Below are 14,450 nucleotides of genomic sequence, written 5' to 3' on the forward strand. Positions count from 1 at the left end.
TGCACTAGAGGGGAGAGCTACATAAAATGCGCTTGGGGCCGTGGAACCCGGGCGATGTGAGAAATGGGATGTGTGATTCTCTCTTGTCCGGAGCCGTGCAAAAGCATGAAATGGCAGACTGCGCTGCTAGCTCGTCGCACTTTTATCGGAGCAATAAAACTAAAGCTGCCTTGTCTCGCCGGGGAGTGGGCATCCCCTTGAAAAAAAAAACATACTTTCACAAGAAAACGAAGAAGAGGTGGAGCGAGGTTGCTGTCACTTCCTGCATCAGGTAATAAATGAATGCGTTTTCACTCTGTTCTCTAGCTTTATAAAATTATGGTTGGACCACTGATGTCACATGGACTATTTTAACAATGTCCTTACTACCTTGCTAGGCCTTGAAAGTGTCAGTTGCATTGCTGTCTATGCAGAGTCAGAAAACTGTTGAATTTCATAAATATCTTAATTTGTGTTCCAAAGATAAACGAAGGTCTTGCAGGTTTGAAACGGCATGTGAGTAATTAATGACAGAATTTTAATTCTTGGGTGAACTATCCCTTTAAACTAGATTTTTAAATGATTAACTTGTCTTTACCTTGGATACTCTTTCTAACTGACCCTTGTATCAGATGCCATGGTGCAAGATGAGTTTATTCCTTTTGGAGTAGAGCTAAAACAAATTGCCCTGTTTTGAAAAGTTGTGTCTAGGCAAATTCTAGTCATAGCATTTTCTGCAGCATGCTTTCTCTTAACCGACACATTCTTGAATCTCAGAGTACCTGCTCCATTTTAAACCGGATGATGTTGTAAGTGACTGGTCTCAGTGGGACCTCTGCAAGGCATTGCTATTCAAGAATGTAATACAACAAAAGAACCCTCATAATCATCCCAAACAGTCCACACACGGCTCAGACTTAGACTGGGCTTAAAGTCTTTTCCCCTTGATTTTGCCAGGAAATGTAGTGGCATGGATCCATGGCGAGACAAAACACAACCATGACATCACTCCAGCCTCAAAAATCCAAACAGTTCTCTTATTAGCATACATTCTGCGTTAAGCATTGTGAATAATAATGTTTTCTGTCTCCTACAGCAGGCAATTGGGCTCTGACCACCGACAAACAGCAGCCAAGTAAAATACCAGTAAAGAGAAGGACGGTCTGAGCACCTCAATTAAATGGGTTTGCTCATGTGCAAGACTCGCCAAAAGGACTCAAGCTATAATTTGAATGAAAAAATGGTTTTTCATTCATAGTGCTGGACAAAGCCACAAAACATGGGGGAAGTACGGTGAGAGCACTGTGGAGTCCGAATGGTGCCGTCTTGGTGAGAGTGATTAAAAAATTGTTAGATTTTGTCATGTTTGGATTGGTACAACTAAACATCAATGGTGTCTAATAGGAAACACAGGAAAATATGTGTGTGGAGAATATCAGTGAGCTCATTCAAACGCATTAAAGGGACAGTTCATCCAAAAAATACAAATTCTGTCATTAATTACTCACCCTCATGTTGTTCCAAACCCGTAAGACCTTAGTTCATCTTCAGAACCAAATTAAGACATTTTTGATGAAATCTGAGAGCTTTCTGACCCTGCATAGACAGCAACAAAACTGACACGTTCAAGGCCCAGAAAGGTATATAAAATAGTCCACGTGACATCAGTGGCTCAACCGTAATGTTATGAAGCTACGAGAACATTTTTTGTGCACAAAGAAAACAAAATAACGACTTCATTCAACAACTTTCTTTTGATTCATGTTTTCTCATGAACGTGCATCGAAGACTGACGCAGAAGAGAAGAAATGGTTGAACAAAGTTGTTATTTTTGTTTTCTTTGTGCACAAAAAGTATTCTCATATTCTTCATAACATTACGATTGAACCACTGATGTCACATGGACTATTTTAACAATGTCCTTACTACCTTTCTGAACCTTAAACATGTCAGTTGTGTTGCTGTCTATGCAGGGTCAGAAAGCTCTTGGATTTCATCAAAAATTTCTTAATTTGTGTTCTGAAGATGAACAAAGGTCTTACTGGTTTAGAACGACATGAGGACAGAGTACACTCTTAAAAATAAAGGTGCTTCAAAAGTTCTTCACAGCAATGCCATAGAAGAACCACTTTTGGTTCCACAAAGAACCATTCAGTCAAAGGTTCTTTGAAGAACCTTCTCTTTTTTACCTTTTTATCTGAAGAACCTTTGTTCACCACAAAGAACCTTTTGTGAAACAGAAAGGTTCTTCAGATGTTAAAGGTTCTTTGTGGAACCATTTAGACAAAAAAGGTTCTTCTATGGCATCATGAAGCACAGTAATTATGACAGAATTTTTAATTTTTGGGTGAATTATCCTTTTAAGACACTCATAACTTTTCCTGAAAAGTCCTTTTATATTAAAACATTACTTTTTGCTCTCACAGTTTCACAACTGAAAGGAATCATTTCCTATTCCTAAAAACATTTACTCATTTTAACATTGTTCCAAGCCATGAAAAGATATTTTAAATGAATCTAAATTTTTTTTTTCTTCCACTGAAATGACATCGTACATCGTAAAAGTATCGTATCAAAAGTATCTGGTAACCTTCCCCTTCACTGAGCTGTTAACCGATCAGATCTAACTGAATGGGTGAGTCAGATTCCATAAAAGTACAGTGAAAGTAAGCTGTTAACTGATCAGATCCATTTGAACTGAAGAATCAGATTCTGATTCATTAATGAATCAATTTTGTAAACAAATTTGCAAACAACTGACTTAAAGGAATGTAGCTTTCGTCTGACTCTTACGTCAGTTTGGAGCCTGACTGATTTCTTATGCATTATACTCAAATATTGGCAAGGATATTCCTTAAAGAAGTAGTCCACTTCCAGAACAAACATTTATAGATAATTTACTCACCCCATTGTCATCCAAGATGTTCATGTTTTTTTTTTCCTTCAGTGATAAAGAAATTATGTTTTTTGAGGAAAACATTTCAGCAATGTTCTCCATATAGTGGACTTCAAAAGTCCAAAATGCAGTTTAAAAGCAGCTTCAAAGGGCTCTAAACGATCCCAGCTGAGGAATAATGTTCTTATCTAGCGAAATGTCTGATCATTTTCTAAAAAAAAAAAAAAACTTGTATACTTTTAACCTCAAATGCTCATCTTGTCTAGCTTTATTATGGACACGTGTACTCTATGTCATCCGGGTCATGTCGAATAACTCCCATCTCATTTTTTCCTCCAACTTTAAAATGGCTCTACATCGCTGCAGAAGTACCAACCCAGTGTTTACAAAAGGAACATGCAAAGAGGTCAAACGTTCTTTACAAAAAAAGATAAAACAGTGATGTAGGATGATTTTGAAGTTGGAGGAGAAAATGTGATGGGAGTTTTCCAACCTACTCTAACTGTATTGACCCGGATTACACAGAGTACGCATGCGCAATCCAGAGCTAGACAAGATGAGCATTTGAGGGTTTTTTTTAAGAAAATGACAGATTGTTTCACTAGATAAGACCCTTTTTCCTTGACTGGGATCGTTTAGAGCCCTTTGAAGCTTCACTGAAACTGCATTTTGAACGTTCAAACTCGCAGGCACCATTGAAGTTCACTATATAGAGATAATCCCTAAAAAGTTTTCCTTAAAAAACATAATTTCTTCACTACTGAAGAAAGAAAGAAAGACATGAACATCTTGGATGACAACAGGGTGAGTACATTATGTGTAAATGTTTGTTCTGCAAGTAAACCACTCCTTTAAAAATTTTCCTTTTGGCTGAACTTTTAAGAATCTGAATGCCTTTCTTTTTCATGCAATTAAAACAGATGAGCACTCAAGCTTTTAAATATGAAAAAAAAGATATACTTAAATTACTGATCATCTTCCCCTATAGTGAACTATTAACCAACTAGATCTATATGAACTGAAGAATGTTTTGATAAAGATGTTTTGATAATGAATCAGTTGATCACTGAAAAGATCTGATTGAAAAGAAAATAGCTCTTGTTTGGTATTTTGTCAATTTGGAGCCTTAGAGACCTAGTTCACAACCATTTTATAAAAATATAACCTGGATATTCGTTAAATATTCTCAATTTGTTTGCATTTCGAAGAATCGAAATGCTTTCTTTTATCATGCAATTAAAATAATTGAGCACTGGAGCTTTGCAAGCATCAAAAAGTATCATAAAAGTTTATAAAAGTACTCCATATGACTTTAAAGCACACTATATTCCCCTCTACTGAGCTGTTAACCAATCAAAACTATTTGAACTGAAGAATCAGATTCTGATTCTGTAATTGATTTTATAAACAGGATCAAGTGATTCATTAAAAAATCTGATTTAAAATGTCCTTACATTGAAAAAAGTCTCATTTTGTTTTCCACAGACAAAAGAAAGTCATTCAGGTTTGGAACGACATGACGGTGAGTAAATAATGACCGAATTTTCTTTTTTTTCCCCTGTAAACTCACCCTTTAATTCTTTCTGGATCAACCTTGACGCTTAATGTTAAAACTGAAGTATATTGCACAGTGATGGAGAGCTTGTTATTCATAGCACTCAGGGGTATCCAACTGGTTCTCTCTAAGGCCCCAGCATTAACAAATTAACTTGCCGGGTGACATCCACAGCACAACTGAGCTATGACTGATGGTGATTATTTATCATTTATGGACCTGCTGAAGGAACAACATCACTAATACCACCCCTGGGTCCACTCTGGGCTTGATGAAGACCTAGCTCCTCGATATTAGAGACTAAGACCTCAGGGCCTACGCAGTAACTGGACCCTTTCCTGCCTGCTGGGTCATTAATGACAGTCCCATAGCACCTGTATACTGCACAGCGCTCCTGTGGGCCTAGTGGTTATTTATGTGGCTTACAGGACCCTGTCGCATTACTTCAGCCCTGTGGGTAGATTGAGGCCAAAGGTAGAATTTTAAATCTTTTGCTGCTCGAGGACCAGCGTTCTCAGTCAAACTTAATCTTAGCCAGTCAAAGAGCAAAAGTAAAACTGCTCACAGATCAGCGACACCTTTCAGGTAGGATTTCACTGGAAATGTTTTTAAAGAATGTATGCGTGTAAGCTTGTTATGCAAGAAACATAATCTTATGAATGTTACAAGTGCTTTAGTGAGTCTCAAACAATATTAATATTTTCACATAAAGATTATAAAAAGACGAAATTGAAATTAAATGTAAATGTATTAAATTAACAATTCATAAACATACATATGTAGGGACCAATTTTAAGAAAAGCGAGAATACATATAAAACCTAGTGAGCATATTTAGGCATCGCAGATTAATTTAAGCCTCTAATTCTCAAAAATTCTGAGTTTACCTTGAATTTGGTCAGTAACGGTGTCTAAATAGGCAGCTCAGTTTTGCACAGAGCCGAAATGTCGGTATTTCCCACTGTTATCCAGAAGATGTCAGTGAATCTTCATGGAAGCTATCCTAAACTTAAAGCTCAACCAGAGTACCCTTTGTTTTTTAAAGACAGTGCAATGCGATCCGAATTCATTATCATAATAACTTCTCTTCAGTAATTAGACCCACTGCTTTGTCGACGCCAGAAGTTTTTTAAAATCTTTTTAAAATCAATAAACGTGACGTGACATAAATCGCTACGTAAAATAAATAAAAAAGATACAGAATGTATTTGAATGCCTGCTGTCACATTTAGGATTAAAACAGCAACAATAGCAAAATAAAAGTTGTAAAATAATTGCCATAATTATGAACGTATAATATACGTCATTGTATATATAATATAATACACGCTTTCATTTGTCTGCGATTTCGGCGTTTTAACTATTATTGTCCTAAATAAATAACAGATGCGGGTGTTTTAATATATTTATTGTATAATGTAGTATTTTTAATACGACGTGTAAATAAGTAAAGTTGAATTTCGTTAAAATAATCGTTGAAGATTTGCAAGCAAATCTTTTGATGATAATAATAGTTTACATAGTATTAAAGTGTGATATAAACATTAAGCTAGGCTGCTTAAGTAATCTACAATACTTATTTTATAGTATTTAATTATTTCTTTAACTGTATGTCTATCAGACTTATGAATTTCATAAATGCCTTGACATTTAATAATGAACGGTAGAAATGTAACATTTTACATTTCACATTTTCATGCGCATCTGTGCATCAAACCAGTTAAATACAAGAAATGCAAGTGTACAAAAATATAACCATGTTTTAATTTCACTTTATCACAAAATTTAGATAAAACGAAAATAGTTTTTCATGGACAGGCTATTATTCACTTCAGCGCTCTCACCTGAAATAAATATTCTACATCAGTTATTTTGTTTGTATGTATTTTATTTAGCATTTAATTTCGTTGTGTATTTTCGTTTCTTTTTTGGAATGTTTTACTAATGTTTAGATGTATACTAATTAACTGTATGCACTGTGCCATCCCCGCGCTTTAAATCACATTTCCGTGTCCAACACATGTCGCCTAATAAACGCTGCATCGTCGTGTTCTCTTTTCCCTGTCGGAACAGAAATATAGGGGGTTATATGACAGGGAAGTGGTTCTTTGTGGTTTGGAGGCCGCGCGGCTCGTCATGTCACCGCCACACACTGAGCACACGCCGCATGTGGCACAACTCTATTGCAAACGCAGAGGAGACAGCGCGAACGTATCTGCGTCTGTGAAGAGAATATTGGATTTCTATAAACATGATTGAGCTTAGTTTAAATTTCCCTCGGAAAAGAATGTAAAACATCCAAGAAACAAACCGTGTTTAATAAAAACACACCAATGCTCAACACGTTTAAGCAAATAGGCTAAATATGCATTAAATAATCCATCTAAATTTGCATTTCTTAAAAAAAATGACTTATTTATATTAAATGACCTGTCCATTTTGAAATATTAAAATTTAGTACTTCAAAGAGGAGAACTGTTCAGCATTCGTTGCTTGTGCTCGTATGTTTATGTGAAAGAGTGTTGTAACACATTTTGTTTAAACGTCTGTAACTACGTTTTTTTTCGTTATGCGTCTCGCTTCTATAATATCCCCATGTTTGTCTGTTACAAATTAAAGCTGTTTAGAAATCTAAAAATGATTCCCAAACTGTGTAAATTAATGTCAAGTACAAAGAGTGTTGTCGTTTATACCAATAATAGTTTTAACACTAATAAGCACTGACATTTAAAAAAATTGCGCATAAATATATTGTAGTGATCTTATTTAAACTCAGTTTAAATAGGTATTTAATTAACCGCAAATAAAACACACACACACACACACACACACATATATATATATATATATGTATATATTTCATGTAAATAAATGAAACGTTTTTGTAAATTATCAAGATAACCTGCTGATTCAGATACCAGTTCTGTCATTTAACAAATCGAAATAATATATATATATATATATATATATATCATATATGTGACCCTGGATTACAAAACCCATCATAAGGGTACATTTTTTTAAAACTTAGTATTATACATCATCTGAAAGATCAAAAAATAATAAGCTTTCCATTGACATAGTATTTGAACAAAATAAAATAATTTGAAAACCTAAAATCTGAGGGTGCAAAAAGATCAAAATACTGAGAAAATTGTCTTTAAAGTTGTCCAAATTAAGTTCTTAGCTATGCATATTACTAATCTAAAATTACGTTTTGATATATTTACGGTAGGAAATTTACAAAATATCTTCATGGAACATGATCTTAATATCCTAATGATTTTTGGCATAAAAGAAACATTGGTCATTTTGACCCATAGAATGTATTGTTAGCTATTGCTACAAACACTGTTTACCTGTACTACTTACGACTGGTTTACGAAGGTCCAGGGTCACATAAAGAGTTTTACAAATTCACCTCAAGTCAGGTACCTCAAGAAGGTAATCAGCTAATGAAGTTAGAAATCGCCCTTTGTTCCAACACTCCCTGCTCTCCTTTATAAATAAATAAAACACACTAGTCACTGCGTATGCAGTCTAGCTTTTTACTAACAAGATATTTAACCTAATCTATAAATCCGACTAAATGCATCAAACTTCCTATTCTTGTTTCTTTAGTAAATTCTTGTTTAATTGCGGTGCAGGAGGAGCTCTCACCTGCCGCTCGACCCGGAAGAGACGGACTAATGCTCATATTTAATGATTTTCACAGAACTCCTGGAGCATGACAGCCGGCCTAAAAATCTGCCCTCACTTCCACCGCAAACCAAATCAATCAAAAAGGATATTAAAGGCTATGCGTCCCGGTCCTCGTGTTTGTATAAGCTTGATTTTCACAACTGGAAAGTGATAGCCATCTGCTCAGGCAGGCTGGAAGGGATATCGAGTGCGAGCAGGTAACTGACAGCTATTAAAACCTCAGTCTGCTTCGTGACTACACCAGTCACACTCATGATTAAAAGAAGAACTGGACGGGGAAGGGAGGTGAAAAGGCTTTAGTCAGCGCAGGCGTCTCGACCGCACAAAAGACAGGCCTGACAAAAGGAGCGCCGTGATGGAGATTGACAGGTGTCTGTTTAAGGGAACTCACGGGGATGTGTCTCACGCTTGAGTTTTAGAATGATTTGTGGCCTTAAAAAAATCCCCCATCATCAAAAGGTAAGGATGACCTCGCGATGACACGTGACCCCATCAACGGCTCTGTCTAAGCCACATCTGTCATTTGCACAATGCTAACTCCTATTTTCATCACGTGTAAAGCTTGAAATTACAGGAAAGAGGGGAAGCTTCCCACGTCAAGTTCAATTACAGAGTCTTTCCCATGCTAGCTCACTGTTTATTTTAAAGAAAAAGATGATTTTAGCAACCCTGTTTTTGGTTTCTGACTTTGTAGTTTGTGTGGCAATTCTTCATATATATACAATTAGAATTATAATATTTTATTAAAAAACGAAATCTATGCATACAGTTGAAGTCAAAAGTTTACATACACCTTGCAGAATCTACAAAATGTTAATTATTTTACCAAAATAAGAGGGATCATACAAAATGCATGTTATTTTTTATTCAGTACTGACCTGAATGAGATATTTCACATTAAAATGTTTACATATAGTCCACAAGAGACCTAGACCAAAAGTTTACATTCAGCATTTTTGTGTATTTGAACCTTTTTCAACAATGACAATATGATTTTGAGATCCATCTTTTAACACTGAGGACAACTGAGGGACTCATATGCAACTATTACAGAAAGTTGCTCACTGATGCTCCAGAAGGAAAAACGATGCATTAAGAGCTGGGGAGTGAAAACTTTTGAACGGAATGAGGATGTGTACATTTTTGCCTAAATATCATATTTTTTATGTAGTACTGCCCTTCAGAAGATACTTACATCTTCCCTAAAAGACAAAATATGTTAAATTTACCCTGATCTTCAAATTCCAAAAGTTTTCACCCCCTGGCTCTTATATATCGTTTTTCCTTCTGAACCATCAGTGAGCGTTTGAACCTTCTGTAATAGTTGCATATGAGTCCCTCAGTCATCCTCAGTGCGTTACTGTTCAGGTCAAACAAGGAACTCATGAACAACTCTCAATAAACAAACAAACAAACAAAAACAGATGTGGATCATTTCATGTAACAACACGATATTAAAAATCAAGGGTATGAAAACTATTTTTTTGTCTTGTGGACTAAAACTTTTATGTTAAATATATTATTCAAGTCAGTATTAAATAAGAAATAACATGCATTTTGCATTATTTTGGTAAATTAATTAACATTTTGCAGTTTCTGTGAGGTGTATGTAAACTTTTGACTTCAACTGTACATTGTAAAATACACAAAAATGTTACAAGCTGAAGCGATTCATATTCAGAGGAGCCGTTTCATAACATCTGTGTAACATTTGCCACTTGTAGAAACATATCCAGATGCCACTGTAATTACTCTCACTTGTACTTTCTTTAAGTTGAGGCACTAAAAACTTTGCCGTAATGTTGACCAAACAGATTTAAGTGTTAAGTTTCTTTCGTTTCTCAATGACATCACTAGCAAGCATCAAACTGCCTTTTGAGTTTGCTTGTGGAGCAAAATAAATGCTGTGTTGGCGAATTTACACCCTGAGCCTTATTCAAAGTAAATGAAAGGTAAGGAAAATACACACTGTGTTTCACAGTTTTGACCAAGCCAGTGGTAATAGTATAATTACTCTTAAAAAAAAATAGCCTGAAAAAAGGGATGAGGCCCCAGTGGAAAAGAGATTGACAGGGCGCTTGGTTTGATATGGCTCTATGGCTTTGCAGGTCTTCACCAGAACCAGAACTTCCCCATCTGTGCAACACCTAGTGAACCCAGACGGAAGCTATTGAGGTGGAAAATACAGGAGAGGACCTGACAAGATAAAGATATCAGGAGCAGACAAGGGCAAAGTAACATATTGATGGAGCGGGCCTCAGTTGGCTGACACCAGATACTTGCTATTTAAAAACAGTGGTTTCGCTTGCTCATGGATTTGCTGCTGCCACTGTCGTTCTCTTTCTCTTTCTCTCGAACTCGCGCTGTCTGAGTCTGGAGCTCCATCCCCCCCTTGCTGTGTAAAGCTGCGACCCCCTTTTACAGTGTGTCAAACAGACAAATACTGTCACCCCTATAACCACTTTTGTGGCCTCCTTCAGGTCTCTTTCCCAGCTTTGTGAATAAGCTCTCCGACTAATGGAATTTCAGGCTGTGCCAGATTATAAGAGCACAATAGAATATTTGTTTGTCCAATTCACTTTTAAGCACTTAGATTCAGTGGAGCATGAGACACGCAGAACCCTAGATAACTCCCTTTGGCTGTGCGCCACTTTTCTTTTTTTTGCAATGATAGTGCAGGACAAAACAGCTAGTAGTATGTGTTTCTATTTAAACCGAGGACATCTGAACAGCTGAAGAAGCTAAAGGTGCAGTCACATTAGCGAGATTTCTGTGAAATATCGCTGGCAAAAAAAGACCCACTGGCTGTTGTCAGTAGTGTAGCGATTGTATGAAGCACAGCTCACACCAAACAGCTTTCTGTTGGTCAACATGGAGAATTCGACCAACTTGGACCGTAACAAAATTCCCAATCACATGGATTTCACCTACAAAAATTTGCCAGACAATGATAAAAACAACCGCACCTTAATGCTAACATTATACCATGTCACCATTCCACCCAATGAAAACCTGACTGTTTTAGGAAGTGGTGATTTCTTATGGAAACATACTTTTTGGAGGAAAATGCAAGCTTGAAGGGCCACCCCTAACGTCTGTCCTAACTACATTTGCCACGACACGCAATAAAAGGTATCTGTTCCATGATAGGGCTGTTTGTCCTGAACAGTTAAACTGCCCGCTGTTCTTCAAGTCCTTCAGGTCCCACAGATTTTTTGGTTTTTTAGCATTTTTGTGCATTTAAAGGCTTTCCAACAATGACTGTACGATTTTTAAATCCATCTTTTCATACTGAGGACAACTGAGGGACTCATATGCAACTATTACAGAAGATTCAAACACTCACTGATGCTCCAGAAGGAAAAACAATGCTTTAAAAGCTGGGGGGTGAAAACTTTTGACAGAATGAGGATGTTTACGTATTTCCTATTTTGCCTAAATATCATATTTTTTTTTCATTTAGTACTGCCCTTTAGAAGCTACAAAAGAGAGTTACATGTTCTTCAGAAGACAAAATAAGTTAAATGTACCCTGATCTTCAAGAACTTTTTATGCGTTTTACTTGTTTTGGTTTTTTTTTACATGACAACAGCGTTTTAGGGACAGAAAACACATACTTTTTTTCAAAAAGCCATCATTATCGTTTCTGTGTATTGTTTTTGTCATTTTTTTTGTGGATATGTGTAAATGCAAATAATTTTGAAAATGTTGTGTGTACATGAAACGTTTTAAAAATGCAATGGACAAAATTTTTACGCTTTTGACTACTTTGACTGCTCGACCACTCGTTGTTGTGTAAACGTAGCCTTAATCTGAGTTTTTGTCCTAACTAGCCACGACTGTGACACACGAAATTTCTATTTCCACGATGTCACCACTGGAAAAACAACATACATAATCTCAGGTAATGATTATGTGCTTTATTCAAAGTTAAATGTGTCTAATGTGAGTTTGAATGATGTACGTTTAAACTGCAAACTCAGTGCAAACCAACAAGCAAACATGGCATCTGTCTCAGTATGTACATTTAATAATCTTAAAAATATTTAAAGGGGTCATCGGATGCAAACTTCACTTTTACATGTTGTTTGAACATTAATGTGTGTTGGCAGTGTATGTACTAATCTGACCTGTAATGATAAAAATCCATGCAGTGGTCTTTAATCTGTAAAAATAATATTCCCTTTTTCAAATCGAGCCATTCTCAGATGCCTGTCGGTGTGGCGTCACTGCATTTAAACAGCGTTGCACTTTCTTAGTCTTTGCGCGTTTGCTTTGTAAACACTGGGTCTGTAGTTCCGACTTCGTTTCACGTAACCTTTTGATGTGATTCAATAGTACGTAGCGTCGTAAACGCGCATCCCAGAGCCTGTGTTACACAAGTACTTTTGTGCTTAAAATGTATACAAAAAAATTATTTTCTGAAAAAAATGACAGATCGTTTCGTTAGATAAGTCCCTTCTTCCTTGGCTGGGATCGTTTAGAGCCCTTTGAAGCTGCATTTAAACTACATTTTGGAAATTCAAAATTGGGGGAACAAATGAAGTTCATTATATGGAGAAAAATCCTTAAATGTTTTCCTCAAAAACCATAATTTCTTCACGACTGAAGACAGAAAGACATGAACATCTTGGATGACAAGGGGGTGAGTAAATTATTTGTGAATTGTTCTGTTGTTCGACCCCATTAACATCATATTTAGCCCCTAAAATACGAGTTTACCAGGGGAATGTCGACAAAAAAAAAGTGTATTTTATCCCCTGAAACGCGGGGGACCCCCCTCGAAACGGGATTAGGCTAGTTTTGAGTAGCAATTGGGTGGGTTTTGTTGTGAAAACTTGGCAACCCTGTTGTTAGATTGATTCTATCATGTCATGGTGTGGCGCTGCATCTGGTGTAGACACCCAAATTGCTTGTCACTGGAATCTATAGTAGTGTAGTGAGTATAGTATTTATTTTTATGCTTTCTCATCGTTGGGTAATTATACTATATATAAATTGTGAGCGTTAGCAAGGATGCCAGGTTTTCACAACAAAACCCGCCTAATTGCCCAGTCAGGTTAGGGTCTAAATACGACATTAATGGGGTCACTTTAACCTGCGGACAAATTAAAAAAAAAAAAAAAAAAAAACCTGCGGCAAGAGTGTGAAAGTAGCCTAATTCCAATGGAAAACCACAGACTTGGCAACACTGAGCATTAGGGAGCCTCTATTAATATGGGGGCATTGAAATCGCTTTTAAACGCGCGCTTGTTTTTTACTTTCAGTTTCGAGGTCCACGATCACACATACTCTTTGTTTACAATAGAGCGGCAGTACTTACCACACATTCTACAAGATTAGATGTTTGTCAGTGATGCTCTGCAAATCATTCGTCATTGTTATATTAGTCATCTCTCCTTACTCTGTTTATGTGGTAAGTGAAATTGTATGTACTATAATGTAACAGGCTACTGCTAGCAAGGTTTTGGCGGCTCCATAGAAAGCGTTATTCATTTTCCGTGCCTTTCGGAATAGGGATTCACTATTCAGGCGCATCCCTAAATGAGACTGTACGAGCCACAGTTTCGACAAAATGTTAAATAGTTACAAATTGCAGTGAGAGTGTGTCTTCTAACTTGAGTTATAAATGTGAACTCCACTGAACAAGCGTGGAATCCCTCTCATCTGTCACTCAACTTTGAGGCTCCGCCCCCGGGTGTCTGCGACTGGCTCCCCTGTCAGGGCAGCCTGGGTCTGATGGATGTTGGGGTCAGTGGTTCAGCTGTGGGGTTCAAGCCTGCAGGCTTGCAGCCTCTCCCTCTCTGCTCCCAGATCAAAACAAGAGGCAGTAACCCAAGCACAGCACTCAGCTGAGAAAACTCATAACTCTGGCCCCCTCAGCCCCCTCCTGCCCTCACCTCACCAACACCCAGCGTTAACACTTTCATTCCTCACCCCGCCCTCAAATAGCACCAACTAACAGGCCCACATAAATCAAAAGGTAAGAGCGTTCCACGGGACGGCACATCAACCTCTTGTAGAAACTCCGTTATTAGGGTCATCACTGTCTGTCGTTGGTAAATAATGGCTCTTGTGATGCCTACTGGCTGTTTCTTTAGGCTAAGAGCTGGTTGTTTCTTAACCCAGTAGGGGTGTGCTGGTTATGGTAGCGTTTTTAGGTAAACATTACTGGGTGGACAACGTAAATTAAAATAGAACTTTTTTTATTTAAAACAAACAAGAAAGCCCAGCCATAAAAAGTAACGCAAAAGGAACAAGTAAACGCATTACTTTCTACAAAAAGTAACCAACATAATTAGTTACTTTGTCAGGGAGT

At 37.0% G+C, this 14,450-nt stretch overlaps 1 long non-coding RNA gene across 1 annotated transcript; it reads left to right on the forward strand.

Moving 5' to 3' along the window:
* Window positions 1-1,250: 1,250 nt before the first annotated feature.
* LOC127156045 (uncharacterized) lies at window positions 1,251-11,711 on the forward strand. Its single transcript, XR_007825670.1, has 3 exons — window positions 1,251-1,308; window positions 4,361-4,397; window positions 10,240-11,711. It is a non-coding gene; the product is annotated as an uncharacterized LOC127156045 (long non-coding RNA).
* Window positions 11,712-14,450: the final 2,739 nt, after the last annotated feature.

This window comes from Labeo rohita, chromosome 24 (genome assembly GCF_022985175.1).
Source record: "Labeo rohita strain BAU-BD-2019 chromosome 24, IGBB_LRoh.1.0, whole genome shotgun sequence".
NCBI lineage: Eukaryota > Metazoa > Chordata > Actinopteri > Cypriniformes > Cyprinidae > Labeo > Labeo rohita.